General features: G+C 42.3%; 1 protein-coding gene and 1 long non-coding RNA gene across 4 annotated transcripts in view; both read right to left on the bottom strand.

Annotated features, from left to right (window-relative positions):
• SCHIP1 (schwannomin interacting protein 1) overlaps positions 1-20,523 on the bottom strand; it is a 992,315-nt gene that overhangs the window by 483,950 nt on the left and 487,842 nt on the right. The window lies entirely within an intron of this gene.
• Positions 4,913-6,594, bottom strand: LOC145538522 (uncharacterized). The gene is made up of 2 exons (XR_014076974.1): positions 6,552-6,594; positions 4,913-5,140 (listed from the first exon to the last, which is right to left on the bottom strand). It is a non-coding gene; the product is annotated as an uncharacterized LOC145538522 (long non-coding RNA).

Raw genomic sequence — 20,523 nt, 5'->3', positions numbered from 1 at the left:
TGTGCATGCTAAGTCGCTTCAGTCATGTCCAACTCTGTATGACCCTATGGACTGTAGCCTGCCAGGCTCCACTGACCATGGGATTCTCCAGGTAAGAATATTGGAATGGGTTGCTGCCCCTCCTCCAGGGGAATTTCCTGACCCAGGGATCGGACCTGTGTCTCTTATGTTTAACCTGCATTAGCAGGCAGGTACTTTACCACTAGCACCATCTGGGAAGCCCCAGTGCCTTAAATAACTCTGTATATATCCTAGTTTACCCCTGCCTGGATCCCTAAGCTCTTTACTCCAACAGGACACCATGAGACTTTGATTCTCTTAAGAACGGGTAACCTTATAGTTACCTTAAAGGCCCAAGTCGTACAAAACTGACACATAGTTGAAAATGAATGCAAAAGAAAAACGTTTGCAAGTGGGTAGTTAGGGGTTAGAGAGTACACATTTATACAATAAATACCATCTCCTTCACTTATAAATTAATATGGTTTTGCAAATATGTGCAAGGCAAATGTTGTGATGGCTTTATTGAGACTGGAGAACAGGGTGGGAGAGGGATCAACACAGAAATAATCTCCTGACTTATTATTTTGAGAAGGAATCTGAGAGTTCATTTAGGCTCAGTAAGAAATAGAGATTTGTTGGTTTGATGATATCTGCCAGTCGTGTGCATGGCAGCAGGTAGCCTGAATGATGGTCCAGAACAGTGGCCAAAAACCAAGATCCAGGAGATAGAATTTGGCCTGGAGACATGTTTTGCTTGGGGAGCCCAATGTTTCAAATATTTTTAAATTAAAGATCTTTATATTCTCCAGGTTTCCCACCATCTGCACACTCCCTCTTTCTTACCCTTGGCCAGCCAAAACTTTTACCTGCTCCTGAAGACATTTTGGTTTATGATCTTGAGCTATAGACTAGATGACTTGGTCTGACATTATAACCTTTCTGCAGCCCAAATCCTGCTACGTTTACCTGCCTACTTCCCATTAATCCCTAACACAACTCTCTTCTCTGGCTTGACTTTCTCATTGTCCTATTAATATTTATTCTCACAGAAGCCAGGCTCCTGTTCCTCCTTAAATGATGATCTCTCAGACGCTCTTCAAGGACAAGTTAAGCTCTATGTCCTCCATGAAACATTCTTAACCATTTCCTCTTATAAACAATTACAATATTCACCATTACAGTTTGTCTTTGTTCTTAATCTATACTATCTAGTGAAAGTGAAAGTGCCAGTCGCTTAGTCATGTCTGTCTCTTTGTGACTCCATGGACTGCAACCCGCTAGTATCTGTCTGTCCATGGGGTTCTCAGGCAAGAGTACTGGAGTGGATAGGCATTCCCTTCTCCAGGGGATCTTCCTGACCCAGGAATTGAACCTGGGTCTCCTGCATTGTGGGCAGATTCGTTATTGTCTGAGCCACCAAGGAAGCTATCTTGTAGCACTGCTTGTATGTTTGGCATAATTTATATGTGCACTGTATAATACATACACACACACACACACACATATAGTTTGTTTTTACATATAGACTGTAAGATACTTTAAGAAATTTTACACTTCTTTCTCCTCTACGCCTAGCATTTGTAGTATATATTTAAAAAATGGTCGTAGAATGAACAATTTTAAAAACAAGTTCAGTTCAGTTCAGTCGTTCAGTCATGTCCGACTCTTTGGGACCCCATGGACTGCAGGATGCCAGGCCTCCCTGTCCATCACCAACTCTCGGAATTTACCGAAACTCATCTCCATTGAGTCAGTGATGCCATCCAACCATCTCATCCTCTGTCATCCCCTTCTCCTCCTGCCCCCAATCCTTCCCAGCATCAGAGTCTTTTCATATGAATCAGCTCTTCACATCAGGTGGCCAAAGTATTGGAGTTTCAGCTTCAGCATCAGTCCTTCCAATGAATATTCAGGATTGATCTCCTTTAGGATGGACTGGTTGGATCTCCTTGCAGTCCAGTGGACTCTCAGGAGTCTTCTCCAACATCACAGTTCAAAAGCATCAATTCTTTGGTGCTCAGCTTTCTTTAGAGTCCAACTCTCACATCCAAACATGACCACTGGAAAAACCATAGCCTTGACTAGATGGACCTCTGTTGGCAAAGTAATATCTCTGCTTCTTAACACGCTGTCTAGGTTGGTCATAACTTTCCTCCCAAGGAGTAAGCATCTTTTAATTCCATGGCTGCAGTCACCATCTGCAGTGATTTTGGAGCCCCCCAAAATAAAGTCTGACACTGTTTCCCCATCTATTTGCCATGGGACCAGATGCCATGATCTAGTTTTCTGAATGTTGAGTTTTAAGCCAACTTTTTCACTCCCCTCTCTCACTTTCATCAAGAAGCTCTTTAATTCTTCTTCACTTTCTGCCATAAGTGTGGTGTCCTCTGCATATCTGAGGTTATTGATATTTCTCCCAGCAATCTTGATTCCAGCTTGTGCTTCATTCAGCCCAGTGTTTCTCATGATGTACTCTACATATAAGTTAAATAAGCAGGCTGACAATATACAGCCTTGACATACTCCTTTTCCTATTTGGAACCAGTCTGTTGTTCCATGTCCAGTTCTAACTGCTGCTTCCTGACCTGCATACAGATTTCTCAAGAGGCAGGTAAGGTGGTTTGGTATCCCCGTCTCTTTAAGAATTTTCCACAGTTTGTTGTGATCCATAGTCAAAGGCTTTGGCATAGTCAATAAAGCAGAAATAGATGTTTTTCTGGAACTCTCTTGCTTTTTCGATGATCCAGTGGATATTGGCAATTTGATCTCTGGCTCCTCTGCCTTTTCTAAATCTAGCCTGAACTTCTGGAATTTCTTGGTTCACGTATTGTTGAAGCCTGGCTTAGAGAATTTTGAGCATTACTTTACTAGCGTGTGAGATGAGTGCAATAGTGCGGTAGTTTGAACATTCTTTGGCATTGCCTTTCTTTGGGATTGGAATGAAAATGCCATGCTCTAGAAAGAGGAATTAAAACACTGTACAATATACTAATTCTCATAAATTTCAGTCTTATATGCCAATTAAGAATATATATACAGAGAGAAGTATATCACATTTTCCACAAGAACTACACCGAAAGTTAACATATAAACTAGTATGACAGGAAGTTTCTTTATGTAGACCATAGCTTAGTGAAGAAATTCTGCTTTCTCCTAGAATTGCTAGGAGATTTGCTTTGAGTGATTTTCAAAATATGCTCCTAAGAAAATATCTAAGATTTCTCATTTATTAAGCTCAACTAAAGGTTAAGAATTTTAACAAATTTTATCATTCAATTCTCATGACTCTGCAAAATAGCTCTTTTTATCTCCAGTTTTATAGGTAAGTAAACTGAGACCAAGATGAGTAACTTACTAAGACCACAGAGTATTATGTGTCTTTCTGACTCAACACACAAATGGGACCCTTGTGTGTAGTTAAAGTCCAGGACATAGTTTTCAAATGCATATTGATAAATGCTGATGTAGAGACTCTAGATTCCTTCTTCTATATCTATATCAAAGAAAATTCTGTCTCTAGTCTCAGAATATCCAATTTAGTTTCCTTTTTTCCACATGCATAAGTAGCCTGACAAATGACCTCAACACAGAGTTGTATTACCAGGAAACCCTCCACCCATGAAGACCCATGGAGGACCCAAATCACTGCTCATGCTCTTAACAACAAAGTCAAGGGCAGACATGTTACTCTACTCGAAAAAATCCTGAAATGATTCTCCATTGTCTTAAGATGATTGACAACCTTTTGGGGGGACTTCTTGGCACACTTCTAAATATTAAGATTAAGAAAAAAGCATGTGCCCAGTTGAAAGTATTGAGTGGATTCTATCCACTGTCTCTAAACTATTTACTTGATTGTCTTTCACATTTGAGACAGTGGTTGAGCCCTCCCCATTGCATTGTTTGTGCGCTTGTTTATAGACACACTATGGGAAGTATTGTCTTGTCACTCTGTTCCACCTCTCTCTACTTGTTCTCTGCAAGCTGTACACTGTCCTACACTGTGAACATGACCCACTAGGCTTACCTGAAAGACACCATGATAACAGTATGTATTATGTATGTATGTGTACATGTGAATGCTTCAGCAAAAATCAGTTTTTAAATTTAATAAAAAATATGATAGCATGCCCATAAGGGTTGGTTGCACCCATCTGTGCCTGGTACACCAGGTGCGAAGGTAAAGATCAACATCCTGAGTCTGGCATTTAAAACTCTTCACCATTTGGGCCCAATGTGTGTGTGCTCAGTTGTTCAGTTGTGTCTGACTCTTTGTGATCCCAAGGACTGTAGCCCACAGGCTCCTCTGTCCATGGGATTCTCCAGGCCAGGCCAGAATAGTGGTATGGGTTGCCATGCCCTTCTCCAGGAGATCTTCCTGACCCAGGGGTCGAACCCACGTATCTTATGTCTCCTGCATTGGTAGGAGGATTCTTTACCACTAGCACCACCTGTAAAGCCCCTTGGGCCCAATAAAACTTTCTAATCTTCTTCCAACTGCTCACCTTCACCCCCCACCCAAGGTCAGGTTAGATTGACTGAATCTTCTTCCTCACTTTTCATCCTCTGTGTCTGTGACGATTCTGTTTCCTTTGCATGGAGCGTCCATCCTCCTCACCTCTGAATATAAAAGCCAAGGGCTGCCTTGTCTAAGAAGTCATTCCTGAGTCTTTCCCCTCCTTCCTAGAGATCATCCCTCCTGCCTCTCACTGTCTCTATATAACTTGTTAGATTTCCCATGACTTTGTCTCTTATATTAGACTTACTTGTAAATACACCCTAACTCCTTTATTAAATTGTCAGTGCTTTCAAGTGTGATCCATGGCTGACTATCTACTCTGCTTCACTCAGAGAAGAAATCAATCTACCTCATTTAACATAATGGGACATTCTTTAAGGATACTCGTTGTTGCATTTTTGGCTTTTTAATCAGGCATAGCAATTAATTTTTCTGAGTTCATTTTGTATCAGCTGCTGTTTGCATCTTCTGGGCCTTCCATGGAGGTTGCCTGCCGACAGTTCCTGTGCATACAAATGGTTTCTTGAGAAAATTCTCTGTAAGGGCATGCTTGGCCTGCGTTGGGAGGGGGTCGGGGGAAAGACCCAAGGTCCTGAGGCTTTAGCATCCAGGAGTGACCTTCAATAAGTGAAAGTAGATGGATAAATGCCCCAGCTTCCTTCCCTCTTGGCTGAATAGTTCTCAAGTGTGTCCCGAACAGTCTCCCAGAGGGTGCTCAGCAGGACTGAACTCCCCCAGTGCACAGCTGTACTGCTCACTAAGTCTCCTGTCACCGCCCTTCTCCCTTCCTACTCACCTTACCAACCCCTCTTGTGTGTGCTCATTTACTAAGTCCTGTCCAACTCTTGGCAACTCCGTGGACTGTAACCTGCCAGGCTCCTCTGTCCATGGGATTTCCCAGGCAAGAATACTGGAGCCAGTTGCCATTTCCTCCCCCAGGGGATCTTCCCGACCCAAAGATAGAACCTGTGTCTCCTGCGGCTGCTGCATTGGCAGGCGGATTTTTTTTTTTTTTTTTTTTTTTACCACTGAGCCACTTGGGAAGCCTCACCAAGCCCTCTTAGTTCTTCCTAAATAAATGAATGGCTTCCAAATTCTTGTCTCAGAGTCTTCAGTTGTGGGGCAGGGGGCAGGGGGAACCACCCAAACTAAGACAATTTCTATCCTCTCCCCACAGTCCTCTGGCAATCAGATCTGGGATTAGAATATGGACCATAGTGAACCTAACTGGTCAAGAAAGAAACCCACCTTGTTATCTCTAGCAGATCCTACACAGTAGAGCACAAGAATAGATATAAGAGATGTGGTGGAGCTGTTAGAATCTAAGTTCACTGGAACTGCCAGGGCCGGCTGGGCTGTGGCCTAAGGGACTTCTTGAAATTACTGCAGTTTTCAGTATTGGGAAAAGTGATTGGCTGCACTGAATGCCTTAAAAAATATACCTATTACTGTTTGGATAATAAAATAAAACCAGTTATCATATATTTAAGGGTTCTCAAACATGCTTGCTTGTAACCCTGAGGATTCCAGAGGCAGGCTCTTATCTTAGCTCAAAATCTAATACCTGATCAGGAAGATTAATGCTCTTCACAGTAATGACATTTTTACCATTACAAAAAGAGCAATTTACTTTTCCAACTTCCTCTTCTTCCTAGCCTCGCCTGTCAGAGAAAATTGCAGTCTCACACATGAAATATTTTCAAACTAGAGGTGGCAGGTTTATGGAAAATTATTCTGAATGTATCTGGGCTCAGACCAACTCTCTCAGCTTTATATTATTCATGATAAGCATGACTTCCAAGCCTTGGCTTTGTCAGATTTTCCTATTAATTGTTAATGTAACAGCTAAGTCTCCCTGGAGTGTGTGTTATTTTCTCATTTGTAAAATCATAAGCCTTGGGATAATCCCTCATTAGATCAATAATATTCTCATCAAATGAATGTAACGCTGCCCAAGTGAGGACTGTTATAGATAACTGTGGTGGCTGAGTACTACTATTCCGATCACACTGTGAGCTTGTCTCCTCACCTCTATCACCCCCATGCTTGCTCACTCCGAAGGCAGGGATTCTCACCTGTAGCAAAGCAACTAACTGCCTCTTGGGTAGACCAGTGGTCCATCCCCAAGCTTCTCTGAATCACCCACCACGTTGTCATGGCACCCACCTCATGTGACTGCCCTGCTCTGAAATCACTGATAGTATATCGATGAATTAAAAAAAAAAAATCTACCCTGCGTTCATTCTGCCCTCCCAGCAGAGCCCCTCTCTTTTCTTCCTGGTCAAATACTCTTCCCTTTTGTGTGAAAAGTTGAAAAGTCCTCTGGAGGCTCTTCCCACTGCCTTTTCCTCTAAGATCTAGGGACGATGAGATGCCTAAGCTCACCAGCTGTGTTTATCCTTCTAGGCTCTGGATCTTCAACATGAGATGGAGGGTGGAGACACCAGTTGGAGTTCCTATAACCTGACCAGACCTTTCCTGTTGAGGAACCATTCTTGATATTTCTCTCTACTGGCCCTCTGGAGCTACTGTTCTAAAAGAAATTCCTACCAGTCTCCAGCCTTCCCATAGTCTTTACCAGCTGTCAGTGTACATCCTGTGAGGTTCAGTTCAGTTCAGTTCAGTCGCTCAGTCGTGTCTGACTCTTTGAGCCCCCATGGACTGCAGCATGCCAGGGCTCCCTGTCCATCCAACTCCTGGAGTTTACTCAAACTCATGTCCATTGAGTCAGTGATGCCATCTAACCATCTCATCCTCTGTCATCCTCTTCTCCTCCCGCTCTCAATCTTTCCCAACATCAGGGTCTTTTCTACAGCTTAAATTAACATGGAGTATGTTTCTGTTGCTTCCAAGAGAGGAACTCTGGCTGATACAGCTCACCACTGCCTTTAGGATAAAGGCACAGAATCTCAGTTCTTGTTTGTTCTCCCATTTTTCACACCATACTTTAGCCTCGTCAGTGAATCATCACTCCCTGGACACAACACACAGCCACACAACTGTCCATGCTATTTCTTACTGGACCATCCTTCTCCCCTTTGAGAATCCTTACCTACCATTCATTAAAGTCTCACATATCTGGGTTCAAATCCAAGCTCTGACTCTCCAAAGTTGCTTGGCTTTTTGCAAGTTACTTAAACTTTCTAAATTGACTCACCTACAAGATGGAAATCATAGTAATTACTTTACAAGATGGTTGGGAAGGTAGAATAAAGCCTAGGTTCTCAATAAACTTTTGTTAAAAGAATAATCGAACAGGTTCAAGTTACCTCTAGCATCCTGATAAAAACAAACCATCCAAAATTGAAACATGTAATGAATAGCACATATTCCAAGGAATTATAAATATGTGTGTGTGTGAGTGTGTTGTTTCAAGACTTCTCTTTTGGTTAGAGTCTAGCAAAAAAAAAAAAAAAAAAAAAACCCAATGGAAAAGAGTGGTTTTCTGTAACCACTCCACATGACCTCATGTGTAACAGGAAAGCTAAAAGTTTCTACCCTACAACCAGGGTCATTAGGGTTCTCTGGACCTAGCCATACAGAGATAACTCTCTCTTGAGAAAATCGTCTATATAGCACTACAGTGGCTACTCTGTCAGAGAGCTGTGCTGTAAAAAATAGAAATATATTATTTTCTCCATCAAAGTGAACTTAAGTTACTATTAAGTAGTAACGGAAACACTGAATAGAATGAAGATGCTATCCTGCTTCAAACAACTTGCTGAGTCAACCAAGTGACCAATGGGGACTCCAGGAAAAGCTGGGTTGGTTTACATGTATATCTAACTATATAATAAGATAAAATTTCTTGTTTACTTACTTAGTATAGTTGAATATCGTATAGCCACAGCCTATCTATTTCAGGGCAATGTGATGAATTAAGGGTAGGAAAATTCTTAAGATGTTGGCAAAAGAAAGAGTGAGTTCCAGTTCTAATTTTACCAAAACAGACATGGCAAATTGCACAATAGAAACACAAGACTCTAGGATATAAATCTGAGAGTCTGCAGAAATACACTCTTCCACTGGCAGAGAGCAAGTGGGTATGATTACATCATGAAGCAAATTTTTTGAAGGGCCACTGAGAAATGACTGTAGGAAGAGGAGCAGAACCCGACTCCTTTTGTCCTAACTGTGAGTCCTTTGAGGCTAGGGGGGCACAAGTGGATGGAGAGAGCTCTGGATTGAGGACCAGGTGACCTGGTTTCCAAAAGGGTGTCTGCTGCTTGGTTGGGTGCTCCTGTAGGGAGCGAGGTCGGGCCCTAATCTTTCTTCCAGAGAATGAGGGGCTTTGGGATGTGATCAGAGTTTTTAAACTAGGTTTCTATGGTCCTAGGTTTCCAAAGAACCCCTCAGGAGTAGGCAGGGAGGAACCCTGGAAATTTGCTCCAGTCTTTTCCCTCATCTCAATAAGACAGCTCTGCATTTATAAGTTGTATATATGGGCTTTCATGTAAGACTGTGCGAAACAAGACTGCAGCTAAATATTTAGGAAAATCCTGGTCTAGATCATTGTGAATGAGAGTAAATGCTTATATATTGCTTATCATGTGCCAGGCTCTTTTCTAAGCACTTTACATACATCAAAGCATTTGATCCTCACAACAACACCTATAAAGTTCTGTTATTATCCCCATTTTGTAGTCTGAGAAACTGAGCTATTAATATTAAGCAATTCATCCAAGTTCATAAAGGTTGTAAGTGGCAGAGCTGAGATGTGAACCAAGGCAGTCCAGCTCCATGATTGATGTTCTTAATGCCTATGCTACATTACTTCTCCCCAACATCTTTCTCAAAGATTCCATGATTCCAGTATCAGAAACTAGGTGTCATCTTTAAATATAAGTCTTCTCTCATAAAACTAATTTTGGTACCCGAAATACTCTGTTCTTGCCTGCCCAGTCGCTTGAGTCATGTCTGACTCTTTGAGACCCTATGGATGTAGCTCACCAGGCTTCTCTGTCCATGGGATTCTCCAGGCAAGAATACAAGAGTGGGTTGCTATGCCCTCCTCCAGTGGATCTTCCCAACCCAGGGATTGAACCTGAGTCTCCTGAATTGCAGGTGGATTCCTTACTGCTGAACCACTGGGGAAGCCCCAAAATATTCTCTACTAAGGGCTTTCTCTTGGAGCAAGAATTCAGGCTTTCAGCCATTTTAGCTAAGGTTGGGCAAGAGAATGACTTTGGATTCTCTTCACAGGTAGAGTTTTGAAAGACAGTTCAGTTCAGTTCAGTCGCTCAGTCGTGTCCGACTCTTTGCGACCCCATGAATTGCAGCACGCCAGGCCTCTCTGTCCATCACCAACTCCCGGAGTCTACCCAAACCCATGTCCATCGAGTCGGAAGACAAACGGGGATTAATTTTTCATATTCACTCTTTCCTTCCTTTTTCTCACATTTACTGACAATGAGCCACAGGCCAGGAACCAAATGAAACAGTAGAGATAAGGGGATTGAAGTCACAGTTCCTGACACTAAGGACCTCAAAGTCTAGAGTGAAAGGAAAATCTGTAATTCACAGAATAAGTTCCTGAGACCACCATCAGCTGGGATGACATGTCAATAAAGAAGACAGGAAAGAATCCCACAGAAGGAACATTTATATAACTGAGGATGATTGCAGGAAGATTTATCTAGATAGACAAAGCAGTAAAGGCTAACTCTGGTTAAAGGTAGAACACATCCAAAGGCATGTAGATGAGAGAGAACACAGCTTTCTTCAGTTCAGTTCAGTTCAGTCACTCAGTCGTGTCCAACTCTTTGCGACCCCAGGAATTGCAGCACGCCGGGCCTCTCTGTCCATCACCAACTCCCAGAGTCTACCCAAACCCATGTCCATCGTGTCAGTGATGCCATCCAACCATCTCATCCTCTGTCATCCCCTTCTCCTGCCCCCAATCCTACTCAGCATTAGGGTCTTTTCCAATGAGTCAACTCTTTGCATGAGGTGGCCAAAGTATTGGAGTTTCAGCTTCAACATCAGTCCTTCCAGTGAACACCCAGGACTGATCTCCTTTAGAATGGATTGATTGAATCTCCTTGCAGTCCAAGGGACTCTCAAGAGTCTTCTCCAACACCACAGTTCAAAAGCATCAATTCTGCGGCGCTCAGCTTTCTTCACTTTCCAACTCTCACATCCATACATGACCACTGGAAAAACCATAGCCTTGACTAGATGGACTTATGTTGGCAAAGTAATGTCTCTGCTTTTAAATATGCTATCTAGGTTGGCCATAACCTTCCTTCCAAGGAGTAAGTGTCTTTTAATTTCATGGCTGCAATCACCATCAGCGGTGATTCTGGAGCCCAAAAAAATAAAGTCTGACACTGTTTCCACTGTTTCCCCATCTATTTCCCATGAAGTGATGGGACCAGATGCCATGATCTTAGTTTTCTGAACGTTGAGCTTTAAGCCAACTTTTTCACTCTCCTCTTTCACTTTCATCAAGAGGCTCTTTAGTTCTTCTTCACTCTCTGCCATAAGGGTGGTGTCATCTGCACATCTGAGGTTATTGATATTTCTCCAGGCAATCTTGATTCCACTTGTGTTTCTTCCAGCTCAGAGTTTCTCACGATGTACTCTGCATAGAAGTTAAATAAGCAGAGTGATAATATACAGCCTTGATGTACTCCTTTTCCTATATGGAACCAGTCTGTTGTTCCATGTCCAGTTCTACCTGCTGCTTCCTGACCTGCATACAGGTTTCTCAAGAGACAGGTCAGATGGTCTGGTATTCCCATCTCTTTCAGAATGTTCCACAGTTTATTGTGATCCACACAGTCAAAGGCTTTGGCATAGTCAACAGAGCAGAAATAGATGTTTTTCTGAAACTCTCTTGCTTTTTCGATGATCCAGCAGATATTGGCAATTTGATCTCTGGTTCCTCTGCCTTTTCTAAAACCAGCTTGAACATCTGGAAGTTCACGGTTCACATATTGCTGAAGCCTAGCTTGGAGAATTTTAAGCATTACTTTACCAGCATGTGAGATGAGTGCAATTGTGCGGTAGTTTGAGCATTCTTTGGCATTGCCTTTCTTTGGGATTGGAATGAAAACTGAACTTTTCCAGTCCTGTGGCCACTGCTGAGTTTTCCAGATTTGCTGGCATATCGAGTGTAGCACTTTCACAGCATCATCTTTCAGGATTTGAGATAGCTCAACTGAAATTCTATCACCTCCACTAGCTCTGTTCGTAGTGATGCTTTCTAAGGCCCACTTGACTTCACATTCCAGGATGTCTGGCTCTAGGTGAGTGATCACCCCATCGTGATTATCTGGGTCATGAAAATCTTTTTTGTACAGTTCTTCTGTGTATTCTTACCACCTCTGCTTAATATTTTCTGCTTCTGTTAGGTCCATACCATTTCTGTCCTTTATCGAGCCTATTTTTGCATGCAATGTTCCCTTGGTATCTCTAATTTTCTTGAAGAGATCTCTAGTCTTTCCCAGTCTGTTGTTTTTCTCTATTTCTTTGCACTGATCACTGAGGAAGGCTTTCTTATCTCTCCTTGCTATTCTTTGGAACTTTGCATTCAGATGGGAATATCTTTCCTTTTCTCCTTTGCTTTTCTCTTCTCTTCTCTTCCCAGCTATCTGTAAGACCTCCTCAGACAGCCATTGTGCTTTTTTGCATTTCTTTTCCATGGGGATTGTCTTGATCCCTGTCTCCTGTACAATGTCATGTACCTCTGTCCATAGTTCATCAGGCACTCTGTCTATCAGATCTAGTCCCTTAAATCTATTTGTCACTTCTACTGTATACTCATAAGGGATTTGATCTAGGTCATACCTGAAAGGACTAGTGGTTTTCCCTACTTTCTTCAATTTAAGTCTGAATTTGGCAATAAGCAGTTCATGATCTGAGCCACAGTCTGCTCCCGGTCTTGTTTTTGCTGACTGTATAGAGCTTCTCCATCTTTGGCTGCAAATAATATAATCAATCTGATTTCAGTGTTGACCATCTGGTGATGTCCATATGTAGAGTCTTCTCTTGTGTTGTTGTAAGAGGGTGTTTGCTACGACCAGTGCATTCTCTTGGCAAAACGCTATTAGCCTTTGCCCTGCTTCATTCTGTACTCAAAGGCCAAATTTGCCTGTTACGCCAGGTGTTTCTTGACTTCCTACTTTTGCATTCCAGTCCCCTATAATGAAAAGGACATCTGTTTTGGATGTTAGTTCTAGAAGGTCTTGTAGGTCTTCATAGAACCCTTCAACTTCAGCTTCTTTGGCGTTATTGGTCGGGGCATAGACTTGGATTACTGTGATATTGAATGGCTTGCCTTGGAAACGAACAGAGATCATTCTATCGTTTTTGAGATTGCATCCAAGTACTGCCTTTCGGACTGTTTTGTTGACCATGATGGCTACTCCACTTCTTCTAAGGGATTCTTGCCCACAGTAGTAGATATAATGGTCATCTGAGTTAAATTCACTCATTCCAGTCCATCTTAGTTCGCTGATTCCTAGAATGTCGATGTTCAGTCTTGCCATCTCCTGTTTGACCACTTCCAATTTGCCTTGATTCATGGACCTAATGTTCCAGGTTCCTATGCAATATTGCTCTTTACAGCATCGGACTTTGCTTCTATCACTAGTCACATCCACGGCTGGGTATTGTTTTTGCTTTGGCTCCATCCCATCATTCTTTCTGGAGTTATTTCTCCACTGATCTCCCGTAGCATATTGGATGTTCAAATAGTTAATGTGACTGGAAGCTATTGGATATCCGGACTATCAATGTTGAAGTTCAGTCGCTCAATCATGTCCGATTTTTTGTGACCCCACGGACTGCAATTGCCAGGCTTCCCTGTTCTTCACTATCTCTTGGAGTTTACTCAAACTCATGTCTATTGAGTCGATGATGTCATCCATCCATATCATCCTCTGTCTCCCCCTTCTCCTCCTGCCCTTAATCTTGCACAGCATCAAAGTCTTTTCCATGAGTCGGCTCTTGGCATCAGGTGGCCAAAGGACTGGAGCTTCAGCTTCAGCATCAGTCCTTCCAATGAATATTCAGCATTGATTTCCTTTAGGATTGACTGGTTTGATCTCCTTGCTGTCCATGGGATTCTCAGGAGTATTCTCCATGAAGATGACTCAAAAGAAGAACAAAGACCTGGTAAGAGAAGGCCATCTGTACTAAGGAGTTTGGACTTTGGAGTCTCATAAATTACAGTATGGTCTTAGAAAAAGGCCACAGGAGATAAGGGTGGAAAAGTATGAACAGTATTTCTATTACCATCAATCGACAGTAATTGGATTATATATAATTCAAAGTTAAGAACTGGTGGGAATTGGTCATGTTCACCATGGATCATTTTACATCATAGCTCCCTAGCAATGCTTAGAAAACAAATAAATGACCACAGAGTCAGATGGTCCCATGAGACTCCTGACACATGTCATACGTACTGACCAGGAGGCAAACTGACAAAAAGTCAGAGAAAATCTCATTCCACTGTATCTGGTGCATAAGCTCTCCTGCTCACATAATGAATGTGCCACTTGCCCTCAGTATTTAATTCCCTAAAAGGTTCCTTTTAGGTAACCTTGGGTCCCTACCATTCTTTAATATTCATAATGTGCTCAAAATAGGCTCTACCCTCCAAATTTAAGGCCCAATAAAATAACTGGAGTGTTCACTGCATGTGTGTGGGCTAAGTTGCTTCAGTCATATGTGACACTTTGTGACCCCATGGACTGTAGCCCTCCAGGCTCCTCTGTCCATGGGATTCTCCAGGCAAGAATACCGGAGTGGGTTGCCATTTCCTCCTCCAGGGGATCTTCCCAATTTAGGAATAGAACCTGCATCTCTTATGTCTCCTGAATTGGCCACTTCTTTACCTTTAGTGCCACCTGGGAAGCCCATATTCATTAGTTTTGCCAAAAATTAACTATTTTAGCCATTGACATGTGGAGAAAGAAAGCACAGCCAAGAAAAGGTACCAAACTCCTCTAGTTCCATTGACAGGGAAAAGAAGGGAACTGTTATTGATCATTTGTGCAGGAGACAGACTGTCTGCTAGATTCTAAGGATTATTTTCCTTAATCCTCAAGGCAACTTGGTGAAGAGCTATTCTTCTCATTTTACATATGAGAAAATGGTGGTGCAAAGAAGTAAATATCACTCAAATGGGTGTTGAAGAGATCTGAGCCCATGTCTGCTTCACTGCAATGTCTGTGCTACTACTCTCCAGAGATAGTTTAACATAAAAGGTTGGAAAAGGGTAAAGAAATTCTGTGCAAGAATATGTGTGGAAAATTCCAGCACTCTTATTTGGCTACCAGTGCTGACTGAGTCACTTATAACACTGAGGGGTTACTTAAGGTGACCGCACCTCTAGAGCATTTCCAGCAGCTTTTGCTGCTCTATCATTTTCCAGCTGAAGCTTTCAGGTTGGGCTGTCAGATTCCATCAGTTAAGACACACGCTTGGGAGGTTTTTTATCATGCAAACAGGACTAATCTGCTCTTCTTCAGTTTGGCTTGGCTGTCTGTATCTCCTGCTGGGTGATATGATTCAATGAACTTGGCTCTTAAAGAACTTGTGTTAGATTTAGGAAATTTTTACACCCTCACCTCCCCTCAAATATCATTTTTAAGTCTGATTAGGAGAGAAGCTTGCACCTGCTTGGTGTATGGAGCGGCACACACGTGGCTGGGGAGATGACATCCTGTAAAGTGTGGCATTTCGATTCATAACTGAACACAAACGTGGCCTTTTTATTAGCATATTTCCAATGTTTAGCAAGATCAAGACTACGTTTACATGCATAATGTCTGAAATAATGTACCCTCTGTTATGAATGAACCTTGAAATTCTGAGGTGCCTAAGGCAAAGTTCTTCACCTGCCTTTCTTGGTTCGCATACAATCATCATGAAGATCCCAGAAGTACAAGGGAACATGCTAAAAAAAGAGCTCACACGCTAGCACCTGTAGCTAGAAAACTGACAACTGTGATGGCAGTGATCTCCAGGTTCCTCAAGGGGGCTAGCATTTGTCACTAGAGGTGCGGGGGAGTGTTTGGGGCTTGTTTGGAGTGTTCTATTTCTCTGACATGATTGTTTTCATAGCTGAGTTGTGTAAAGTGGTGATATGCTAACCTATCATTCTGACCTCGGAAAACGAGGGAACTATCTTCAGAACCATCAAACCCCAGACTTCCTGTTACTTGAACATATGTGTCTTAAGTTTTAAGTCACTTGGGGTTTCCCAGTAACTACAATCTAATACATGGCGACTCGTGTGGAGTAGGAATCAGCAGATATTATTCCTTGCCTTTTCTTCCTCTCAGTGTCTTGGAAGGGTCCAGAATTCTAGAAAAAGAGCCACTAGAGGGTAAACTCCATGAGAGCAAGAACAGCTTCTGTCTTGGTCACTGGCAGTGTGCCTGGCACATAGTACATGCTTAGCAAATATTGGCTGATTAAATTAATCAAATACTGTCTCTACAAATATTCATTATTCATCCCTATTATATGCCAGGCACTAAGCGAGATTCAGGTGGTAAAGAGATAAATAAGACATGCAGTCTATCCTTAATATGCTAGTGGGAGTGCAAGTTGGGAGGCAGATATGACCCATAGTTAGGATGCAGTGTGAGAAGTGTTGTACCAGAGGATTACTGTATAACCGTTACCTGAGCACGGGGAAAGGAGTAGCTAATCCTGTAGAAGCGGGCAGGATGAGGGATGAAGGAGTAACCTCTGCTCTAGTTTCAGTCTTGGTGTTCAGTTCAAATAGCAAATATTCATTCAACAGCCACTCTGTTCATGACAGTATTCTTTGTAACAATTAATAGTCATCATATAACTACAGCTTTATAGGGCTGTAGTGCGCCAGTCACTGTTTTTTGTGACATACATATATTTATATATTTCCTCGTCACCAAAGCCCACTTAGGTAGGTACTCTTATTTCCTTCATTTTACAGATGGAGAAACTGAGAGAAAGATGAAGTTAATTTACACAGAGAGTAGGTGACAAGGCCAAAATTGAATCCAAGCTGTCTGGCTCTAGAAACCAGTTATTAGGCAGTATTTGTAAGACATACTCACTGTTTTCTAGTTGTGTGTGTGTGTGTGTGTGTGTGTGTGTTAGTCACCTAGTTGTGTCCGACTCTTTGCACCCTCATGGACTATAGCCTGGCAAGCTCCTCTGTCCATGGGATTCTCCAGGCAAAAATACTGGAGTGGGTTGCCATTCCTATCTCCAGAGGCTCTTCCTGACCCAGGGATTGAACTCAGGTCTCCTGCATTGCAAGCAGATCCTGTACCATTTGAGCCACCAGGGAAGCCCTTTCTTGATATATTTCCAGTTATCTGCGAAGACTAGAAATGGGTGTTTTCATCCCTGCTCTGGTGTCTGCATTTGATCTGGACGGACATTTTGCTGGATTTCCATTCTAGTCAAGAGCATAGCATCAGCCATGCTCTTTTTCCTCCAGCAGTCACCCCTCTCTTGCAGAGCATACAAATAACCTAAACAATGACGACATTGATTTCCACCATTATTTCAAATGTAGTCAACAAACGACCAAGCCTGGGGCTGGCCTGAGAAAGTCATCTCTGTCTGTGGAAAATGAGTTTAAAGACACTTCCCATTAACAACATTTTTCCTTACAAAATTCGAGAAAAGTGAAGTCTAATTATTTAGCTGTTCCAGATATGCTTTTTCAGCTTCTGCTAGACTGAGCTCAACACAAACTGTGCTCACCCTTGCATACCCAATGAGTCTCATTAATTCCTTCTTCTTTCCAAGCTCAATGAAGGAACATGGAAACAAAACTGGGAGCACATTCTTCTCTTTTTAATATATGTTAGAAACTTCACCGCAAATCTGGCTCTTTTCACTCACACAGGGCTGCCCTGCTCTGAGCAGCTGGAAAGGCAAGGTCAGGACTTCTAGAAACTCTGTGACCAACAGTACTGTTTCTCTTGTGAAATACAACACATAATGGCACTCACTGAGGAGATCTGCAAGTAAATGAAGTAACAAATGGCACTGCGAATGTGTCCACTCCCTTCCCCATCATCTGTCCATCCCATTATCAACACAAGCCCTCGCCCCCACTATCTGAGACAGCATAGCACATACCATTCAGTGATATTATCCTCAGAATTACACAAACCTTCTCAGGCATAGAAAGTGGAATAACATGACACGGTATGTGGGCACTTCATTATTTTTCACACCTAACGAATCTCAGCTCATCAAGAAAGTTAAACATTTCCAATGTGAGATTTCCCCCAACTTCTTAAGTGCATCCACCTCACGTCCTAACTGCCAGTTGCCGTTTAATAACCACAAATTCTTTGACACCCCTTTCTTCAAAACGCAGAGTCCAATTTTCTTCTGTTTGACTGTGTGCTCTACTTAGGGACTCACTTCCAGGAAACAGAATGTGGTAGACACAAAGGTGTATGAGGTCATTAAAACTTTCTCCTGGTTTTCTCTCTCTCTCTCCCCCAGGTGGCACTAGTGGTAAAGAACCCGCCTGCCAATGCAGGAGACATAAGAGTCTTGAGCTGGATCCCTGGGTTGGGAAGATCCCCTGGAGGAGCAAATGGCAACCCGCTCCAGTATTCTTGCCTGGAGAATCCCATGGACAGAGGAGCCTGGAGGGCTACAGTCCATAGGATTGCAAAGAGTCGGACACAACTGAAGTGACTTAGCACTCACTCTCTCTCTCTGTCTCTCTCTCTCCCCCTCCTCCTTCTCTCCCTCCCAGATCACCTGCCCTAGGGAAGCCAGCTGCCAGGTTGTACCCTGAAGAGGTCCACTTGGAGCTCCTAAGCCTCCTGCAACAACCATCACTACCTTGCCAGGTGAGAGGATCCACCACTTGGCCTGGGTCCTCCAGCCCTAGGCAAGCCTTCAGTCCAACACACAGAGACCCTGGATCAGAACCACTTGGCCAAGTAACCCCTGGGTTCCTAATCCACAGATACCATGTGAGATAGCAAATGTTCCTTGTTTGAATCTACTACTTGTTAGAATAACTTGTTATACAAAATTAGATAGCTAACATACTGCCAGAATAAAAAGGTAGATGGCCTACAAAAGAATGACACCAGACTGAGAGCAGACTTCTTTTTAGCAGTGTAATGATGAAAGATAATAAAATATCTTGAAATACTCAATAAAAAGTTACTGCTTTTAACTACTCCGCCCAATGCTAATCCTCCACCTAGTTTTGAATGCAGTCCTTCCTGCCTCCTCCTGGGTTTTTGCTCCATCTCTTACTGTCATTTGAATTTCAATGCCTCTTGCCCTCTCTCTGTGACTCCTTGCCTACAAATATATAAAGATCTCTTTTATCTTAAAAAAGCAAAACAACCACAGACAAATGACACTCTTGCCCCATTTGCCTTCCTCTCATTTTTCCACCTTCTCCTCTTCCTCAGCTACCTCGGCTCTTTCTCAGTCCACTTGCTTTTGAGGTCTAATTCCCACCCCGCCACCCCCCACCCAGACTCACATATACTGAAACCACTCTCCCAAGCATCACCAAGACTCCTAACTGTCAAACTAAATCTCATCATCCACAATCTTCGGTGGGCCAAAATTGGAAAACAAGCCCCTCGTTCCAGGGCCCACTGTCGCTGCACCTGCCATGCTCACAGCTGAGTCCTGTTCGCTCTGCCCACCTCACTACCCATGTTCTCCTGCCTCCTTTAGCGGTTCTTCCTCCTCACGCTGTTTTGTTTTGTTTCCTGAATCAAATGTGTTACTCCTTGACTTCTCATTAAGCCTCTCCATAGGAGATGTTCAACACAGACCTCAAATTAGTCTTAAAAGTCTCAGCCCTAAGGTAGATTCTCTCCCTGGGAGACTTTGGCTTTGAATCCCACTTACCATCCCAGCTTTGAGTTCCCTCTTCATTTCCAGAATCTCAGTATATCCTTTGCCTGCTTGGAGCACTGCTCTGTATTTCTGTTAAATGTACTATTATTTGGGGACAATTCTATATATTGTAGGCGGATGGGAGTGAAGCCCCTCCTGAGCAGCTCAGTTCACTCAGACTAATTTCTTGGTCTATCTCATAATGTAGACATAAACCTACCCTACTCATCTCTTCTACTCTATGGAAATTCCCTTAGGGCAGTGCTTTGTTTTTTTCTTCTTAGGCAGTTTCTGATGTGGGGCTTTCACCCCAGCCATGCTCAGATGGATAGAAAAAAAAATCAAATATTAAGCATCTTAATTTCTCTTTTGAACAGACTTATTAAGCCTAATAGCCATTTATTTCTCTTTCTTAATTTTTTTTTTCTATTCAAAACCCCAAGGAGCCTCCAGTGCCCTCAATATGCACAAGAAAATCCCGGGAAACCAGAGCAAACTGCATGCAAAGAACCAGAGCAGAATGTAGCCTCAGAAAGAATTCCTTTTTGTCTGGGTATAATTACTAGTTTGATGACTTTCCTGGCTCCTGATTTTACAAATGTAGGTTGTATCTAAAATTAAAGTAGATTACTCTGTATTTATAAATTACAAACATAAAATGACAGAAAATTTCCACAGGCCTAGGCTTTTTCCTCCTGAAAAATAATAACTTAAGCTGAATTTTATTTGTGGTTAATATCTGGATATAGACAACTAGAACTTACATGGGATTTTATTATTTTTAAAAAAGACAGAAATGTATAGCAAAAGGCTCACTTCTAATCACAAACATGTAAAGGAATAGACTTCACTTTGTTTTCTATATATTTACACTTAAAAGTTATTTCACCCATACTCTCTTTTCTAACCAGTTTAAAATCTTCTCTTCTTGGATTGGGAGAGGGAAAAGATATAGAATAACCACATTAATAGCCTTTCTTGGTCTCATGTTAGAAAACATTTAGTGATTTTTTTCCATCGCAGGCTTCTTTCACGGCTTTTCCAGGAGCTGTGGCATCATTGATATTCATGAGCAACCACTGTGACAGTTTAGTAAACAAACCCGACGATAAATCCATCTTTCCTGTCATATGTGACAAAAATTCTTCAGAGGC

Source organism: Giraffa tippelskirchi, chromosome 2 (assembly GCF_054371585.1).
Source record: "Giraffa tippelskirchi isolate mGirTip1 chromosome 2, T2T-mGirTip1v1.2.pri, whole genome shotgun sequence".
Taxonomy (NCBI): Eukaryota; Metazoa; Chordata; class Mammalia; order Artiodactyla; family Giraffidae; genus Giraffa; species Giraffa tippelskirchi.
This window is presented reverse-complemented; position numbering and strand designations above follow the sequence as displayed.